Source organism: Lepidochelys kempii, chromosome 6 (assembly GCF_965140265.1).
Source record: "Lepidochelys kempii isolate rLepKem1 chromosome 6, rLepKem1.hap2, whole genome shotgun sequence".
NCBI lineage: Eukaryota > Metazoa > Chordata > Testudines > Cheloniidae > Lepidochelys > Lepidochelys kempii.
The window spans coordinates 43,899,947-43,916,601 of NC_133261.1; positions in this window are offsets into that span (position 1 = coordinate 43,899,947).

Genomic DNA, 16,655 nt, shown 5'->3' on the forward strand with positions numbered 1-16,655 from the left:
GCTACAGATATACACAGTGAGAAAAGTATATGGTATAGCTGGGATTGGTCTGGGGTTTTTTGAAAATTTTTTGTTTGCATATTTAATGAGCATTGTTATATTTTTATTGTGTGCCAAATGAGAAGCTTTAGATAAATGTTATTCCGGCATGTATGTTCCTCACTGCAAATAGTACAGTTCAGGTATTATATAGCAATTTATACTTGAGGATTTACTTCTGCATCCATTTATTTTCATTAGTTATTTATAGGCACTATGGTGATCAAGGATATATGGATCACAAGGCTAAAGATAAAAAGTCATAAAAATTGCAGTAGTAGAGAGGCAGATCGAGATCTAAGTCTTCTATGAGAACCTTCTAAACCAAACCATTGGATTTTTGCCTTTTAATTCATGAGCATCTGCTATAATAAATGGTATTTTTATGCAGGATGTTTGAAGGCAAGAAGTGTAATTTATGTTTCGTAAAGTTTTTATTATTCATAGTCTTATAGAGGATTAGCATTTTTCATAGCTTCTACAAGCAATATGGTATGAAGTAGACAAAGTAAACAGACAGCAAAGAGTCCTGTGGCACCTTATAGATTACCAGACATATTGGAGCATACGCTTTCATGGGTAAATACCCACTTTGTCGGATGCATGTAGTGGACAGAGTCAATTCAGTGGAACTACCAACCAAAAAAATCTCTTTATACTTTATATCTGTTGCTCTGTGACACAAAGGAATTGTTTTGCCTGCAGAAAAAGGAGAGGGGAAAGATTTTCAAAAATGACTAGTGATTTTGGGTGTCTTCATTTTTTTTGGTGCCCAAACTGAGAGAAGTTGAAGAGGCCTGATTTTCAGTCAGCGCTGAGCACCTGCCTTTTAAGGTGTCTCAAACTGTCACCCAGAAATTGAGATGGCCAAAATCACTACTTAGTCGCTTTTGAAAATCTTGACCTTGATGATTGCACTGATTATTTTACTACTTTGGCAGAAAAGAAAAAGTTATTGTAGCTTTTCAGGATGTCTGTGTTTTTTGTTTTTCATTGGATTTGAGCTACCTCTAATAGAGGTGACTGAAGAAACAGTCCACAATGTTTGCAGACAGGATCTAGGTTGTTTTATTATATGGAGAAATATATCTGGTTTAAGGAACTTGCTCAGTGGTCAGCCATTTTGGTGTAGTATTGTCTGAAAAACATTTTAAATCATTTTTGAGCTATATTGTATTGCTGGACACCCATAGCTCCCATTGAAATCAGATTGTAAACTGGATTTCCCTGTGAAATTAATGGGAGTTTTGTGGTACTAGAAAAGCCAGTATTGGGCGTTTATTGGTAACCCTGCTTGTTACATCTTGCTTAGCTCTCCAAGATTCAGTTCCAGCGCTAAGGTTTGTGCCATCCTAGGCAAACTGGAAAGTGTGCATTTCTCACATCCTTGGGTACCATGCAGTAAACAATCACTGAACATTTTGCTACTCCTAATATTTGGCTGCCATGGTCACAGTGTGATCTTTTTCTATAGGCCCTGTTTCTCTCCCTCTAGTATCCAATTTTCTTTTTGTAAGTGTGCTTTGCTGATCCCCGTGCCATTATCATTCCTCCGGATGTGTGTTGGTACTTGTTTAAAACTAATTGTGTTGATGTGCCAGAACGCCTTCAAGGGAAAGCTATTTTTCAGCTGCTGAGTGATGGGTATCATGAACCTAAAGATGCTATCATTTGTTACTGGGAAGGCTGGGAAATAATTAAGTTCCTAAATACTAGAAAGGAGTGATGGAGTCATGAGTAGTGTCTTCAACTCTCCACTGAGTCTATTAGGATTTTTTTCTGCACCTTTACTAATAGTTCCTGTTGAGACTACTGGGGACAGTTACATTAGACATGAGGGTAACTTGTTTCGCCATACAAATGTTTTCAGGATTTTTGTCTAGTAGTTAATGTGTGGTCTGTTAATGTGTGTTATAAAGGTGCTTATTTGCTCTGTATTTCATTGTGATGATAATGATGTAAACATTTTGAGAAAGTGTTTAAAAATGGACTGAATTCTATATGGAAGTCATGATCCCCTGGGATTTAGTAATGCAGGACTTTGTGTGAGTTTCATAAAACAGAAAAAAATCCCTCAGTACATGTTAGAGGCTATCCCTAATTTTCAAGTGGTCCAAGAAAGACTAGCAATACCACATGTGGTATCTTAGCCAGGATGATACTTAAGGCTGACCTGCTTGTCTGGGGGAGGGAGGGCTCTGTATTGCTTGAAAATTAGATACTGCATGGCAAAATAAACCCAATTGTCTAAAAGGAGGGTTGGGTACAGAAGGTCAAATTTTCACAGTGGCTATGCCCCATTCTACCCCCTATATTTATATATGCAAGTGGGTAATTGCACATGGAAGTAGATTGTTAGATACATAGTTCTCTGATGTCTGTCAGTGAATGCAGTTCTTGCGGGACCATCCAGTATGCCTAAATACTGAGGAGCCCTTAAGAGCTTTAGGGTCCCTGTTGGCTCCATAGCTAAGGATGTTTCCATTTATCCTTAGCAGAAGGTTCCCATTTTGAGGTGATCATGAATCATCTGATCAGCTGGCAAGCCCCAGTTCTTTCCAAGAGCTTGAGTCAGAAATGGACATTTCAACCAAGCAGCTCAGACAAAACACAGAAAAGAGCTGTCAGAAGCAGTGGGGATGTGAGGTAAGGAGAGAACTCCCTTCCCCCATGATTATTCCCCAGCTATGTGGATTTAAAATAAAATTATAAGCCTTAGCCAATCACAGTCCCCTCTTTCTTCTTTCCCTTCCCCACAGATGAGCTTCTCTCAGGTTACTGCAGCCATCTGTGACCCAGTAGGAAGAGGGGGAGGGGGAGGCAAACTTTTGCACAGGACTGCTTGCTGGAATAGGTTTCCTCACATCCGAGCAGCTGAAAAACACTTACTCATGGAACATAGTGCTCTGGAGCGGACCATCTCCATGATCACTTACCCTGCAGAGCGCTTTTTTAACGCGGCTTTCAGGGGGTGAATGCATCCCAGGAGGCCACATAAACTGAGCCCAGAATTTCACCCGAAGTCAGTATAACTTCCCAAATTCACTGTACTATGCATAAAACTGAGGGTTTGGTTTATTTTGATAACTATGTCTAAGGGTGAGTTACGGTTTTTTAGGGAGGCTAGCAATTGCCTCCAGATGCTGATTCGTTATGTGCCTTTGCAAGGCAATATGTTTAACCTTCTCATTTCTAATGGGTGACCTTTTATGTTGTAAAGAATTAAAGCTTTCTTTCCCAGTTTTTCATAGAGAGACTAGCTCAAGTCCTGTGACTGCATGTCACTAATGTGGTGCTGAGTGATATGTTTGTGTTTGGTATCACTGGCATGCAGTCCTTAGAGGAACGAAGGGATACAATAAAAATCCTGTTAAACTTAATTAGAAGGATTGCTTGTTGATATCATTTGCAGATTGCTGGTTCAGCTGAAGGAACCACTCAGAAAGACACAAAGAATAAGTGCTACTGCATTGCTCGGATCTATATACCGTCTGTTAGCAGGTTTCATGGGCTGTGTGAAAAGCTGTTGAAAACAACTACGGTTAGATTTCTCCACCTGATGCAGCTCTCATCAAATAGTGAACTGTCTTATATTACTGATCTGTTTTGCACACTTTGGGAATTTACTTTAAATCCATGGATTAAGGAGGATCTTGCCAGGAATTCTTCTTTTTTTAAACTAACCCTTGATGTTTCAAATCACAGAGAGGTTCAGTCTTGTATTTTGTCAAGTTCCAACCACCTTTTTTCCTAACAGAATTAAAATGGCTGTTTGAATATAAATAACTTTTGCCTGAAATGACCTAATAGAGGTGGTATTTCTGTTTTACCACAAATTGTTGTTCTGAGGAACACTTCTCACAAGAAAATGCTCTGAAGATTCTCTTCTCCTTCCCACCCTCCCCTACTGAAAAATATACAATCTACATATCCTAATTAGAAATTGGCCCCAAACCAAATACCTAATCGTGCAGGGGGCTGCTTGTGAGGACATGAAACGTCTTGCAAGACTGGGCCCCTATGCCCCAGAACTAAACAGATATGGATATGATTCCAAACTTTGCAGCTTGGGCCCCTCATAACACTTTCTTTAGATCTGGCACTACACAGTGTACAGAAGTATTGTCTTTGTTTGGGGAAAGGATAAGACCGCATCAGTGCAATCTCTAGAAGATAAAACAGAACAAAAGAACTATGTGTCTGATGTTCATCTGGTGTAAATTGGCATAGCTCTATTGATTTCATGAGGCTTTTTTTTCCTGGAGTGATCTGTAAAAGAGAAGGTAAAATTAATGGAAAATGTAGAACCATAGTTAGAGACTAGGTGTCAGTTTTGTAAAACAACCAAAACCAGGCATAGTTCTGGTGCAGGTTCCTCTTTATTAAAAATCACCAAATTCAGAGGTTATTGGGAGTGTCCACTTCAAAGATTGCAGTTTGAGTTCATTTCCAGTTAAGATAATTCTTGTAATCTGTTATTAGGGGGAGGGATAGCTCAGTGGTTTGAGCATCGGCCTGCTAAACCTAGGGTTGTGAGTTCAATCCTTGAGGGAGCCATTTAGGGATCAGGGCAAAAATTGGGGATTGGCCCTGCTTTGAGCAGGGGGTTGGACTAGATGATCTCCTGAGGTCCCTTCCAACCTTGATATTCTATGATTCTATGATCCTTAAATTGATTCCAGTGGAGTATAATGAAAATGGTACATGTAAGCAGTGGTACACCATGGTTCAGTAGCCTCATATCAGGACCAGTATTGTAAAAGGGAACACCAAAAGGAGAGTATAACACAAGAACTATAGTTTCAGTTGTGTCTGCCATACAAATACTTCTTCAGAAGGAGTACGTACAATGCAGCTCATGGGAAGAATTACTGGTATTGCAAATGTAAAATGCCCCTATGTAAGTAAGCCTTAGGCTACTCGGTCCGTGTTTTAAGTGTTACGTTTATTTGCTTACGGGAATATGTCTGCAAAAACTGAGATTACCTGAGTTTTATGTTTGCTATTGGCAAAAGGAGTTGAGAGAATTTAAATCCTATAACTCATGGGAAATTCTGCATTTAATTGCATCCTTATGTGGTTACATGATATTGATGCCACTGTAATTGATCTTTTCGGCTGAATTGATTTTATTGATCTGTGGCTACTTTTTGCTCTATGGTAAAATAATACAAACAATCCCATTCTCTTGACATTTGTTCAGTTTTGCACACATTGATGCATATTTCACATTAGGCTTGATTTTCCTCTCTCAGCTTTCTGCAAACAAGGCAGAGCTACGTAGGCAAAAATTCAGTGAGCCAGATTATATGTGAATCTGAAATAGGAATTAATAATATTGATCAGTGTATGGTGGATGCTGCACTTAATTGTGTAAACACAGCATTTGCTCTTTCCAAACCACCTACAGTTATTTCCATTCTGAGAGTTTTATGTTCTGTTATTTTATATTTATGTCATTGTCATTTAGAGTGATAAGAAGATTCTTGATTAAACAAAGAAGATACTGATTTTTTTTAACACCATGGTTAAATTTGTCAAAGGATTTCTGAGATTCTTGAACTAAATATGAGGCTTGCTCCTGCTCCTACTGAACTTAATGGGGGTGTTGCCAATGACATTCAAACCTGTTTTACTCAGGAGCCAGTGATTAATATAACAACCTTTGCAACCTGTTTTTTTGAAGCTTGGATGTCTGACATTACCTCAGCTGTATAGTTTTGGCCTAGTTAGAAAACTTCTTGGTAGGCTGAGGTATCACTAATGGAAAATGGTCACTGATATTATGGGCTGAACAGTCAGTGTCCCAGATTGTCCACTACCACAGTGTAGCCCGTAGGTCAGGGGGAGGGGGGATCTGTGGGAAGCAACCTCCAAAAGGTTCCTCGCCTATTACTGTATCATGAGGTTGGGTTTGTACCCTCCTAGAATGTGTCAAGGGGGACCACCTCCAAACTTTGTAGATCCCAGAGGACTCATGGGAGGCCAGGATTATCCACTCATAGGCCATGTTGCTCTGCACCAGCTCCAGTCACAGGCGCCTCTGGCTCCTGACAACGTGGCTCCACTGGTGTTGCATTTCTGGGGATTCTTCATGGCTGCAGCGGCCTCTAATACAAGGGAGTCTCTGCAGAGAGGGGCTCTGTGAGGGACTGGAGGGAAGATGACATGCATCCTCCTGGCTCTGCCCTCTGCCACTACACAGACTCTAGATCTATGGGTATGGGAGGTTCATGTGTGTGTGGGAGGGCTCCACAGACTCCAGAGGAGGAGGAGATGGTGCAAAATTAAAATGGCTGAGTGTGTGAATCTAAGGTAGTGAGCTTAGCTTTAGTTTTCATTACTTAACAGGCAGACTCATTCATTACTTAACAGGCAGACTCCCAGTGACTTCTGCAGGAGTTTTGTTTCTTTAAATACCAAATAAAAACTGAGTAAGCACCTCAGCATTTCACCCCCAATTATGATCCTACTGGAGTCAAGGGATTTTTGCCAGTGGCTTTGATGGAAGTAGGATTGGCTCAATAGTTTGAAAATTAAGGGCCATAAGTGGTGAGATTTTCTTCCTGACTCAATCTAGTTTAAAAACATATAATTAATTGATCACTGTCTGCTAGGTATTATGAAAATATTTTCACCCTATAATATTAATAGCATTGATTTCCTTTTGTGCAGCCTGAGTGGTTTGCTAAGCAGAATAGGAATCCTCATTTGCCCTGGTCTACACTAGGAGTTTAGGTCTAATTTAGCAGCGTTAAATCGATGTAAACCTGCACCCGTCCACATGATGAAGCCCTTTTTTTCGACTTAAAGGGCTCTTAAAATCAGTTTCCTTACTCCACCCCTGACAAGTGGATTAGCACTTAAATCGGCCTTGCCGGGTCAAATCTGGGGAACTGTGGAAGCAATTAGACAGTATTGGCCTCCAGGAGCTATCCCAGAGTGCTCTATTGTGACTGCTCTGGACAGCACTCTCAACTCAGATGCACTGGCCAGGTAGACAGGAAAAGACCCGCAAACTTTTGAATTTCAATTTCCTGTTTGCATGGTCACCTGCAGCTTGCCATGCTGGCCAGAGCTCATCAGCAGAGGTGACCATGCAGAGCTCATCAGCAGAGGTGACCATGATGGAGTCCCAGAATCGCAAAAGAGCTCCAGCGTGGACCAAACGGGAGGTATGGGATCTGATCGCTGTATGGGGAGAGGAATCCGTGCTATCAGAACTCCGTTCCAGTTTTCGAAATGCCAAAACCTTTGTCAAAATCTCCCAGGGCATGAAGGACAGAGGCCATAACAGGGACCCGAAGCAATGCCATGTGAAACTTAAGAAGCTGAGGCAAGCCTACCAGAAAACCAGAGAGGCAAATGGCTGCTCCGGGTCAGAGCCCCAAACATGCCGCTTCTATGATGAACTGCATGCTATTTTAGGGGGTTCAATCACCACTACCCCAGCCGTGTTGTTTGACTCCTTCAATGGAGATGGAGGCAACACAGAAGCAGGTTTTGGGGACGAGGAAGATAATGATGAAATTGTAGATTGCTCACAGCAAGCAAGCGGAGAAACCAGTTTTCCCGACAGCCAGGAACTGTTTCTCACCCTGGACCTGGACGCAGTACCCCCCGAATCCACCCAAGGCTGCCTCCCGGACCCGCCAGGCAGAGAAGGGACCTCTGGTGAGTGTACCTTTTAAAATACTATACATGGTTTAAAAGCAAGCATGTTTAATGATTAATTTGCCCTGGCATTTGCAGCTCTCCTGGATGTACTCCCAAAGCCTTTGCAAAAGGTTTCTGGGGAGGGCAGCCTTATTCTGTCCACCATGGTAGGACACTTTACCACACCAGGCCAGTATCATGTACTCGGGAATCATTGTAGAACAAAGCATTGCATTGTATGTTTGTTGGTATTTAAACAACATCCATTCTTTATCTCTCTGTGTTATCCTTAGGAGAGTGATATCATTCATGGTCACCTGGTTGAAATAGGGTGCTTTTCTTAAGGGGACATTCAGAGGTGCCCGTTCCTGCTGGGCTGTTTGCCTGTGGCTGAACAGAAATGTTCCCCGCTGTTAGCCATGGGGAGGGGTGAGGAGCTAGCCACGTGATGGGGGGAGGCAAAATGTGAGCTTGGAACGAAAGCACATGTGCTGTGTATGTAATGTTAACAGCAAGGTTTACCGTGAAAGGGTGTAGCCATTGTTCTAGAAAATGTGTCTGTTTGAATACCACTGCCTCTTTTTTTTTTCTCCACCAGCTGCATGTGTTTCAAGGATCACAGGATCTTCTCCTTCCCAGAGGCTAGTGAAGATTAGAAGGCGAAAAAAATGCACTCGTGATGAAATGTTCTCTGAGCTCATGCTGTCCTCCCACACTGACATAGCACAGACGAATGCGTGGAGGCAGACAATGTCAGAGTGCAGGAAAGCACAAAATGACCGGGAGGAGAGGTGGCGGGCTGAAGAGAGGGCTGAAGCTGAAAGGTGGCGGCACCATGATGAGAGGAGGTAGGATTCAATGCTGAGGCTGCTGGAGGATCAAACCAATATGCTTCAGCGTATGGTTGAGCTGCAGGAAAGGCAGCAGGAGCACAGACCGCCACTACAGCCCCTGTGTAACCAACCCCCCTCTTCCCCAAGTTCCAGAGCCTCTTCACCCAGACGCCCAAGAACGCGGTGGGGGGGCCTCTGGCCACCCAGCCACTCCACCCCAGAGGCTTGCCCAAGCAACAGAAGGCTGGCATTCAAGAAGTTTTAAAGTTTTAAACTTTTGAAGTGCTGTGTGGCCTTGTCCTTCTCTCCTCCACCACCCCTCCTGATGCTTCTTTTCTCTGCCACCCTCCTGGGCTACCTTGGTAGTTATCCCCCTATTTGTGTGATGAATGAATAAAGAATGCATGAATGTGAAGCAACAATGACTTTATTGCCTCTGCAAGCGGTGATTGAAGGGAGGAGGGGCGGGTGGTTAGCTTACAGGGAAGTAGAGTGAACCAAGGGGCGGGGGGTTTCATCTAGGAGAAACAAACAGCACTTTCACACCGTAGCCTGTCCAGTCATGAAACTGGTTTTCAAAGCTTCTCTGATGCGTACCGCGCCCTCCTGTGCTTTTCTAACTGCCCTGGTGTCTGGCTGTGCGAAACCAGCAGCCAGGCGATTTGCCTCAACCTCCCACCCCGCCACAAACGTCTCTCCCTTACTCTCACAGATATTGTGGAGCGCACAGCAAGCAGTAATAACAGTGGGAATATTGGTTTCGCTGAGGTCTAAACGAATCAGTAAACTGCCCCAGCGCGCTTTTAAACATCCAAATGCACATTCTACCACCATTCTGCACTTGCTCAGCCTGTAGTTGAACAGCTCCTGACTACTGTCCAGGCTGCCTGTGTACGGCTTCATGAGCCATGGCATTAAGGGGTAGGCTGGGTCCCCAAGGATAACTATAGGCATTTCAACATCCCCAATGGTTATTTTCTGGTCTGGGAATAAAGTCCCTTCTTGCAGCTTTTGAAACAGACCGGAGTTCCTGAAGATGCGAGCGTCATGTACCTTTCCCGGGGAATCCCACGTTGATGTTGGTGAAACGTCCCTTGTGATCCACCAGTGCTTGCAGCACTATTGAAAAGTACCCCTTGCGGTTTATGTACTTGGCGGCTTGGTGCTCCGGTGCCAAGATAGGGATATGGGTTCCGTCTATGGCCCCACCACAGTTAGGGAATCCCATTGCAGCAAAGCCATCCACTATGACCTGCACATTTCCCAGGGTCACTACCCTTGATATCAGCAGATCTTTGATTGCGTGGGCTACTTGCATCACAGCAGCCCCCACAGTAGATTTGCCCACTCCAAATTGATTCCCGACTGACCGGTAGCTGTCTGGCATGGCAAGCTTCCATAGGGCTATTGCCACTCGCTTCTCAACTGTGAGGGCTGCTCTCATCTTGGTATTCTTGCGCCTCAGGGCAGGGGAAAGCAAGTCACAAAGTTCCATGAAAGTGCCCTTATGCATGCGAAAGTTTTGCAGCCACTGGGAATCGTCCCAGACCTGCAACACTATGCGGTCCCACCAGTCTGTGCTTGTTTCCCGAGCCCAAAATAGGTGTTCCACTGCATGAACCTGCCCCATTAGCACCATGATGCCCGCATTGGCAGGGCCCGTGCTTTGGGAGAAGTCTGTGTCCATGTCCTCATCACTCATGTCACCGCACTGATGTTGCTTACTCACCGGTATCGCTTTGCCAGGTTCTGTTTGCTGCATATACTGCTGGATAATGCGTGTGGTGTTTAATGTGCTCCTAATTGCCAAAGTGATCTGAGCGGGCTCCATGCTTGCCGTGGTATGGCGTCTGCACACAAAAAAGGCGTGGAACCATTGTCTGCAGTTGCCCTGACGGAGGGAGGGCGACTGACGACATGGCTTACAGGGTTGGCTTACAGGGTATTAAGATCAACAAAGGGGGTGGCTTTATGAGAAACTGAATGGCCCCCTCAAGGATAGAACTCAAAACCTCAAGGATAGAACTCAAAACTGGGTTTAGCAGGCCGTTGATTTCACAGAGGGAAGGAGGGAGAGAGGAGAAAATGAATACAAAACAAATCTGGTCTATTTCTTGTTTTGAGCCACTTCATCTATCTTTATACATCTTGCTGGCAGCAGACTGTACAGTATGACCACTAGCCATCATCAACTCCTGGGTGCTTGGCAGACGACGGTGCAGTATGACGACTAGCCATCATCTTCTGCTGGCTGGAGGTTAAAAGACAGTGCACTGCCGGTAGGACTGAATTGCCATGAGACGAAACAAGGGAAATGACCTGGCTGAGTCACTCCCATGTTTGCCCAGGCGCCCGATTAAAAGAACACCCAGGACTATGTCAATGACGGCTACCAGTCATACTGCACTGTCTGCTGCCAAAAGGCAATTAACTGCTGCTGTGTAGCAATGCAGTCTGCCAGCACCCAGGAGACATACGGTGACGGTTAGCTGAGCGGGCTCCATGCTTGCCATGGTATGGCGTCTGCACAGGTAACTCAAGAAAAAAGGCGCAAAACGATTGTCTGCCCTTGCTTTCACGGAGGGAGGGAGGGAACAGGGGCCTGACGATATGTACCCAGAACCACCCGCGACAATGTTTTAGTCCCATCAGGCACTGGGATTTCTACCCAGAATTCAAATGGGCGGCGGAGACTGCGGCAACTGTGGGATAGCCACCCACAGTGCAACGCTCCGGAAGTCGACGGTTGCCTCGGTACTGTGGACACAGTCCGCCGACTACATGCACTTAGAGCATTTGTGTGGGGACACACACAATCAACTGTACACAAATGCTTTCTACAAAACCGACTTCTATAAATTCGACCTAATTTCATAGTGTAAACATACCCTTAGAAAGGAATCCTTTATAGGTAATATAGTGATAATCTACCATTACACAATATAATAAAATTATTTGAGATACATTAAATAGACTAATTGATGTGTATGCTGAGTTTTAAACTGTTTTCTGCCATTGCAGAGATAATGTATACCCCTAATTATGAATCACATTGTGAGAGACGATAGAACTGCCATTTTCTAACAAGATGAAAATATTTGCAAGGACTAGTAAGCAACGTGGAATATTCCAAAACGAGATGCAAATGTAAACAGTATTTTTTCATTCATAAATCTAAAAGCATGTAATTTTATTTCTGTCATAGTTTTATAGCCAAATTATTTGCAGTCTTTCAGGATGTCTAATTTAGCCTAAACTTAGCCTACAGTCAGATTGTCTGAGCACATTAAATGTATGCTGTTTTTGGGCCAAAGTCGCCCCTGCTGTAACTCAACACACTGCAGTAGAGCTACACCAGGGTTAATGTTGGTCCTTTCAGTCTAATACTAAATTGTTCATTGTCACAGTGTGGAAGAGGGAATAACTTAGTGTAAATATTAGCACCTTATACACATAACAGATGCAGAATTGAAATAGACAAATAGAACAGATTTCTGACCAGCTGTAAGAATGCAGATGTTCCCTCCGCATGGCCGCCGCAGAGGGAGGGAGATTCAACCACCACTTCTGTGCCAAACCCTGCAGAGCTCCCTCTTGGATCCAGGGCTGGAGAGGGACAAACTAGAAGTGGGGGCGTGGCGAAGTGTATTCTGCCATTTTCCCAACCCCATGGGAAAGTTAGCAAAGGTATTGCAGCCTCAGGACGCGTTAACTCTTCTGTGGGGTCCTTCACTCTAAAGTTGTGTGAGGAGTGATGGATGAGGGAAGGAATATCAGGAAGGGGTCCTGAAGCTGGTATGGAGGACTCTGCTGTCCTGCTGATCGTGGGGGAACTGTAGAGCTTGGGGTCAGAACTGGAGACTGTTGTATCAGGGGGAAGGAGCAAGCCCCATCTGCGATGTTGAAACAATCCAAGAAAACTCCTTAAGGTGATTTCTGTGGTGTTTGATGTCTCTCTTTCTCAAGAACCCGACCAGTGGGTATTTCCACAGGAGTTGTGATTTGGACTCCTATAACTTCCAAAAGAGAGAGAGAGAATATTCTGTTGCAACTAAAATGAACTACTGTGGGGTGAACATTTTTGTTCATGGAAACTACTGTATATGTGACCCAACACAAAACTCAGGAACTAACCAAGGAAGTGTAATTTTAGCAGAAGGCAATTTACATTGGTAAATTGTGTTTCTTTTATACTACACAAGTCAGAATTGCATTACTAATCCTTTTTTGAGGCCTCTTTTACTTAACTGCATAGCTGAGGGAGCAGTCAAGGAATATAAATGGACTCAAACAAGATTACAAAATGCTATTTAAACTGAATAACAGAAACTTGATTTGAAAGATGATGGCTATTTAAAAATTAATTCAATGTCTAATTTCCTATTAAAGGGCTACTTTCTCCTTTTTGTTTCTAATCAGCTTCATGCTCTGGGAATCAAGCATTAGACCTATGCTAAAATATTTGGGTTGGAAACACTGCAGGGGAATGCAAATACTCCCCCCCACTCCGCAAAAAAAATTGAAAATACTTAGGTTCATTTTTGGCTTTACAGTATTTTTATTGTTTTTCTCCTAAATGTTGGGCATAAAATACCAGACAAAATCACTCTAAATACCAATAGCTATCTAAATAGCCAAAGCATGCTATCAATTTTTAGGCAGTAATCAATGTTGCGTTCTGCCTAAGAACTGATGACACAGTGTGGCCTAGGTATTTAATTCATTACAGTGTGCATAGATTTTTAATGTTGTTTCTTCATAAAACATTTTATCAAATGCTGCAAAACATGAAATCTTCTATTTTACATCAATGTTATCTGGTTTTTGAAGCTGATTTTAAAATAAGTTAAATAAAGAAATCAAATATTTTTAAACATAAATCCAACAAAAATTATCTGTGATAGGAAAATGGAAACATTTTTTCTGTTAAATACTTCAGATTCCCCTTATAATGTAAGGGAAAAAAATCATTCTTTCTCGCCACGGTTAAGGTAACTTTTACTTCTTTTATATTAAAAATACCTTGCTGCACTCCACTCTCATGCTGTTTTGTGTTCAAGTAATGATTGATTTACTGCTGTGGTCGAGTGCACCACCCTGGCTGTCCTAATACCTATTGATGTTAAGAGCAGCCTTTCCATTCAGTGGGACTTCTCAGATGCTTAAAATTAGGCACATACTTAATTGGCTTGCAGAATCAGGGCCCAGACACCATTCTGTTGGATTCTTACATAGTGTATTTTAAGCCCTGCTTGTATCTACTTTCCGATCTCCCCCGCCCCCATGAGGCTGTAGGACAGTGTGTTCTGTAGTGTCTTTTAGATGAGATATATAACTGAAGTCATGATTGTTTATGGTCATTAATGATCTCATGGTAGTTTTTACCAGAATAGGACAGTTAATACAAGTGTCCTGACAAGGGCTGTCATTTGCTATGCAGCAAGGGGAGCAGTTGTCCACCCGACCCCAGACTTTTCATAGGTGTATGAGAGCCATTATGTCTTGCACTTTCTCCCCACAACACCCCAAGCCCTTTTCATGTTATATTATAAATCACTTATAATGTTCTTTATGCTGACTGTTACATCCTCTGAATTTTTCTGAAACGATGCCCCAATCCTGACTGTGTTCTAAATTTCCACTGCTACTTCAGTTACAAAAGCAATCTTCCCTTATTTCTTAAGCTCTTACAGAGGATTGCTGCACACTGTTCAACAGCTGATGTGTTTCACCAGAGGTGGCTGCATCTCTCTCATTGGCAGTGTGATTCTTCTGCATAGTTTGTAACATACTTTGAGAGACTTCTGGGTAAAAATTATTATCAAAATCTATATTTATTAGTCATTACAGTATAGTGCAGACAAAGGAGTTTCTCCATGTCTGGCCAACCTAGGTTGGCTTTTTCCATTTGTATTTTTTTGTGTAAATTTGAGTGTACGTTGTTTTGTGACAGAAACAAAGACACGAAAATATACAAAGGCAAAGGGATTTTGAACGGAATAAGAGGGGCAGAAATTGGAAAATGCATATTTAACTGGCAGCTTGAAGCCTATTTTTGGTTAAAGAGTGTACCAATAATGTATATTTTAAAATGGAGTCTGGGCTGGTTCCTGCAAATCCATGTGCTCTTTTTTTAAAAAAAAATTGGACAAAAATCTCTGAATAATAAATACCAAGCTCATTTTTCCTTCTGACATAACAAGCTAGTCCATTAATTCACTGCAGTATTTAGCAGTCATGATTGAATAACACTGAATTCCAGATGATTTTTTGGGTAGTGATGAATAATTTATTATTTTCACTAAAATGGCGACAAGATGTCAATAAGGGTCCCAGCCTCCTTTTCAGTCTCGCAAAATCATGGGTTTCCCATGACTTCCCTGTGAAGCGCCTGGCACAATCCAGTGAATATGATACTGCTGTATTTGTGCTGGAGAAACAATGAATTTTGTACAGCTAACACTTTTACATTAAAGAAAATTAGAATCCAATCCTGACAAGAATTACTGTCGGGCATATGTGCCTACTATCACACCATCAATTAAACCAATGAAAATTGTAAGCTTTGAAGAGCTGGGCCCTTAATATGTACTCCAGAAAAGATTGTTTTTTTTAATGTGCCCTTGTTTTAATTCAACAGATTTCTATGGAATTAGATAGTGTTACAAAATTTCAGGGTACAAGAGCTGCCTGTAGTTTGATCACTATTCCCTTATCCACCATCTGATCTCTTTTGAAATGACTGGAAAATATAATCAGAATCAATGTCTTAGACTATGTCTATACTATGAGATAGGGGTGTGATTCCTTTGCTTCATGTACACATCGACGCGCTAGCTCTCATTGAGCTAGTGTGAGCATCAATAGCAGTGCAGCCGTGGTAGCATGGCTAGCGTCAGCAAAGGCATGGCCGAGCTGTGCTGAATACTTACCTCCCTTGTTTGGACTTAGAATGGCGCAGCCATGCCTTCGCTGCCTCTTCCTATGCTACTGCAGCTCCTCTGCTATTTATAATCACACTCCGAGCCTTAGTTAATAGTTGGCTCTCTTCTGAAAAATTTCAGGGTGCTCTCCCTGCCCCTCCTGAGTCCTAAAGGCCAGAAATGCCTAATTATAGATCAGACTCTGTGCTGAGTTACAATGGTGTAAAACCAGAGCAAGTCAGTTGACTTCCTCTTGTGTAAACTGAGAATTTGGATACTTGAAGTCATAGAGGAAATGACAGTCCAGGGATCAGAAGGACACAAGTTTAATGTGGAATGACTCCAGAGTCAGGTGGTACTATGAACATATTATTAATTATTATTTATATACTATGCCAGAAGCACAAACATCATTTTACTATCCAGAAATATACCAAGCTAATTATGCAATCTCTGTTCCAAAGTGTTTATGAGCTAAAACAAGGCTAGACTGGGTAGCACACAGAACAACAGAGTATAGTACGAGTACATGGTGACTGTTAGTTCTAACAACTACGATGCTTCGTGATACAGAAGGTTTTTCAGGAGCTTGTTACAGAATGAAAGGGAAGGCACATGAAGCAGACTATTAGACAGTCTGTCCTAAGCACAACGGGTGGAATAGAAGGAGGCAAAAACTTCTTAAATTTGAACATGGCCACTTTTGGTAATGTGTTTAATTATGCTTAAACAGCACATTTCACATGAACAACAAATAAGAAATAATATATAAGTGCAGTTCAATTATTATATTTATTACGTATACTTTCTCTTAATATTTCAAATCTAATTTGAGCTACATCAGCAGCAGCTTGTGGGAGAGACTAAATATTGAGACTTCATCAATGTCAGGCTGGACAGTCTCAAGAAACTTAGTGCCACTCAGTCTCTTTCCTTCCTTCCTTCCTTCCTTCCTTCCTTCCTTCCTTCCTTCCTTCCTTCCTTCCTTCCTTCCTTCCTTCCTTCCTTCCTCTGTGTCTTTCTCAAGCTGCTGGTTAATTTTTTCTTCCCAAAGACATTGACGATATTAAATTAGAACACTGTGATTAGTACCTACTCCTGTTTGCTAGAGGGCCACAGCTGGCATATTCCAGCCAATGACTGAAATAGTCACTCTGCTTTAGGGCCTCTCCTCTGAATGGCAAGGTTATTAGAGAGAGAAAGT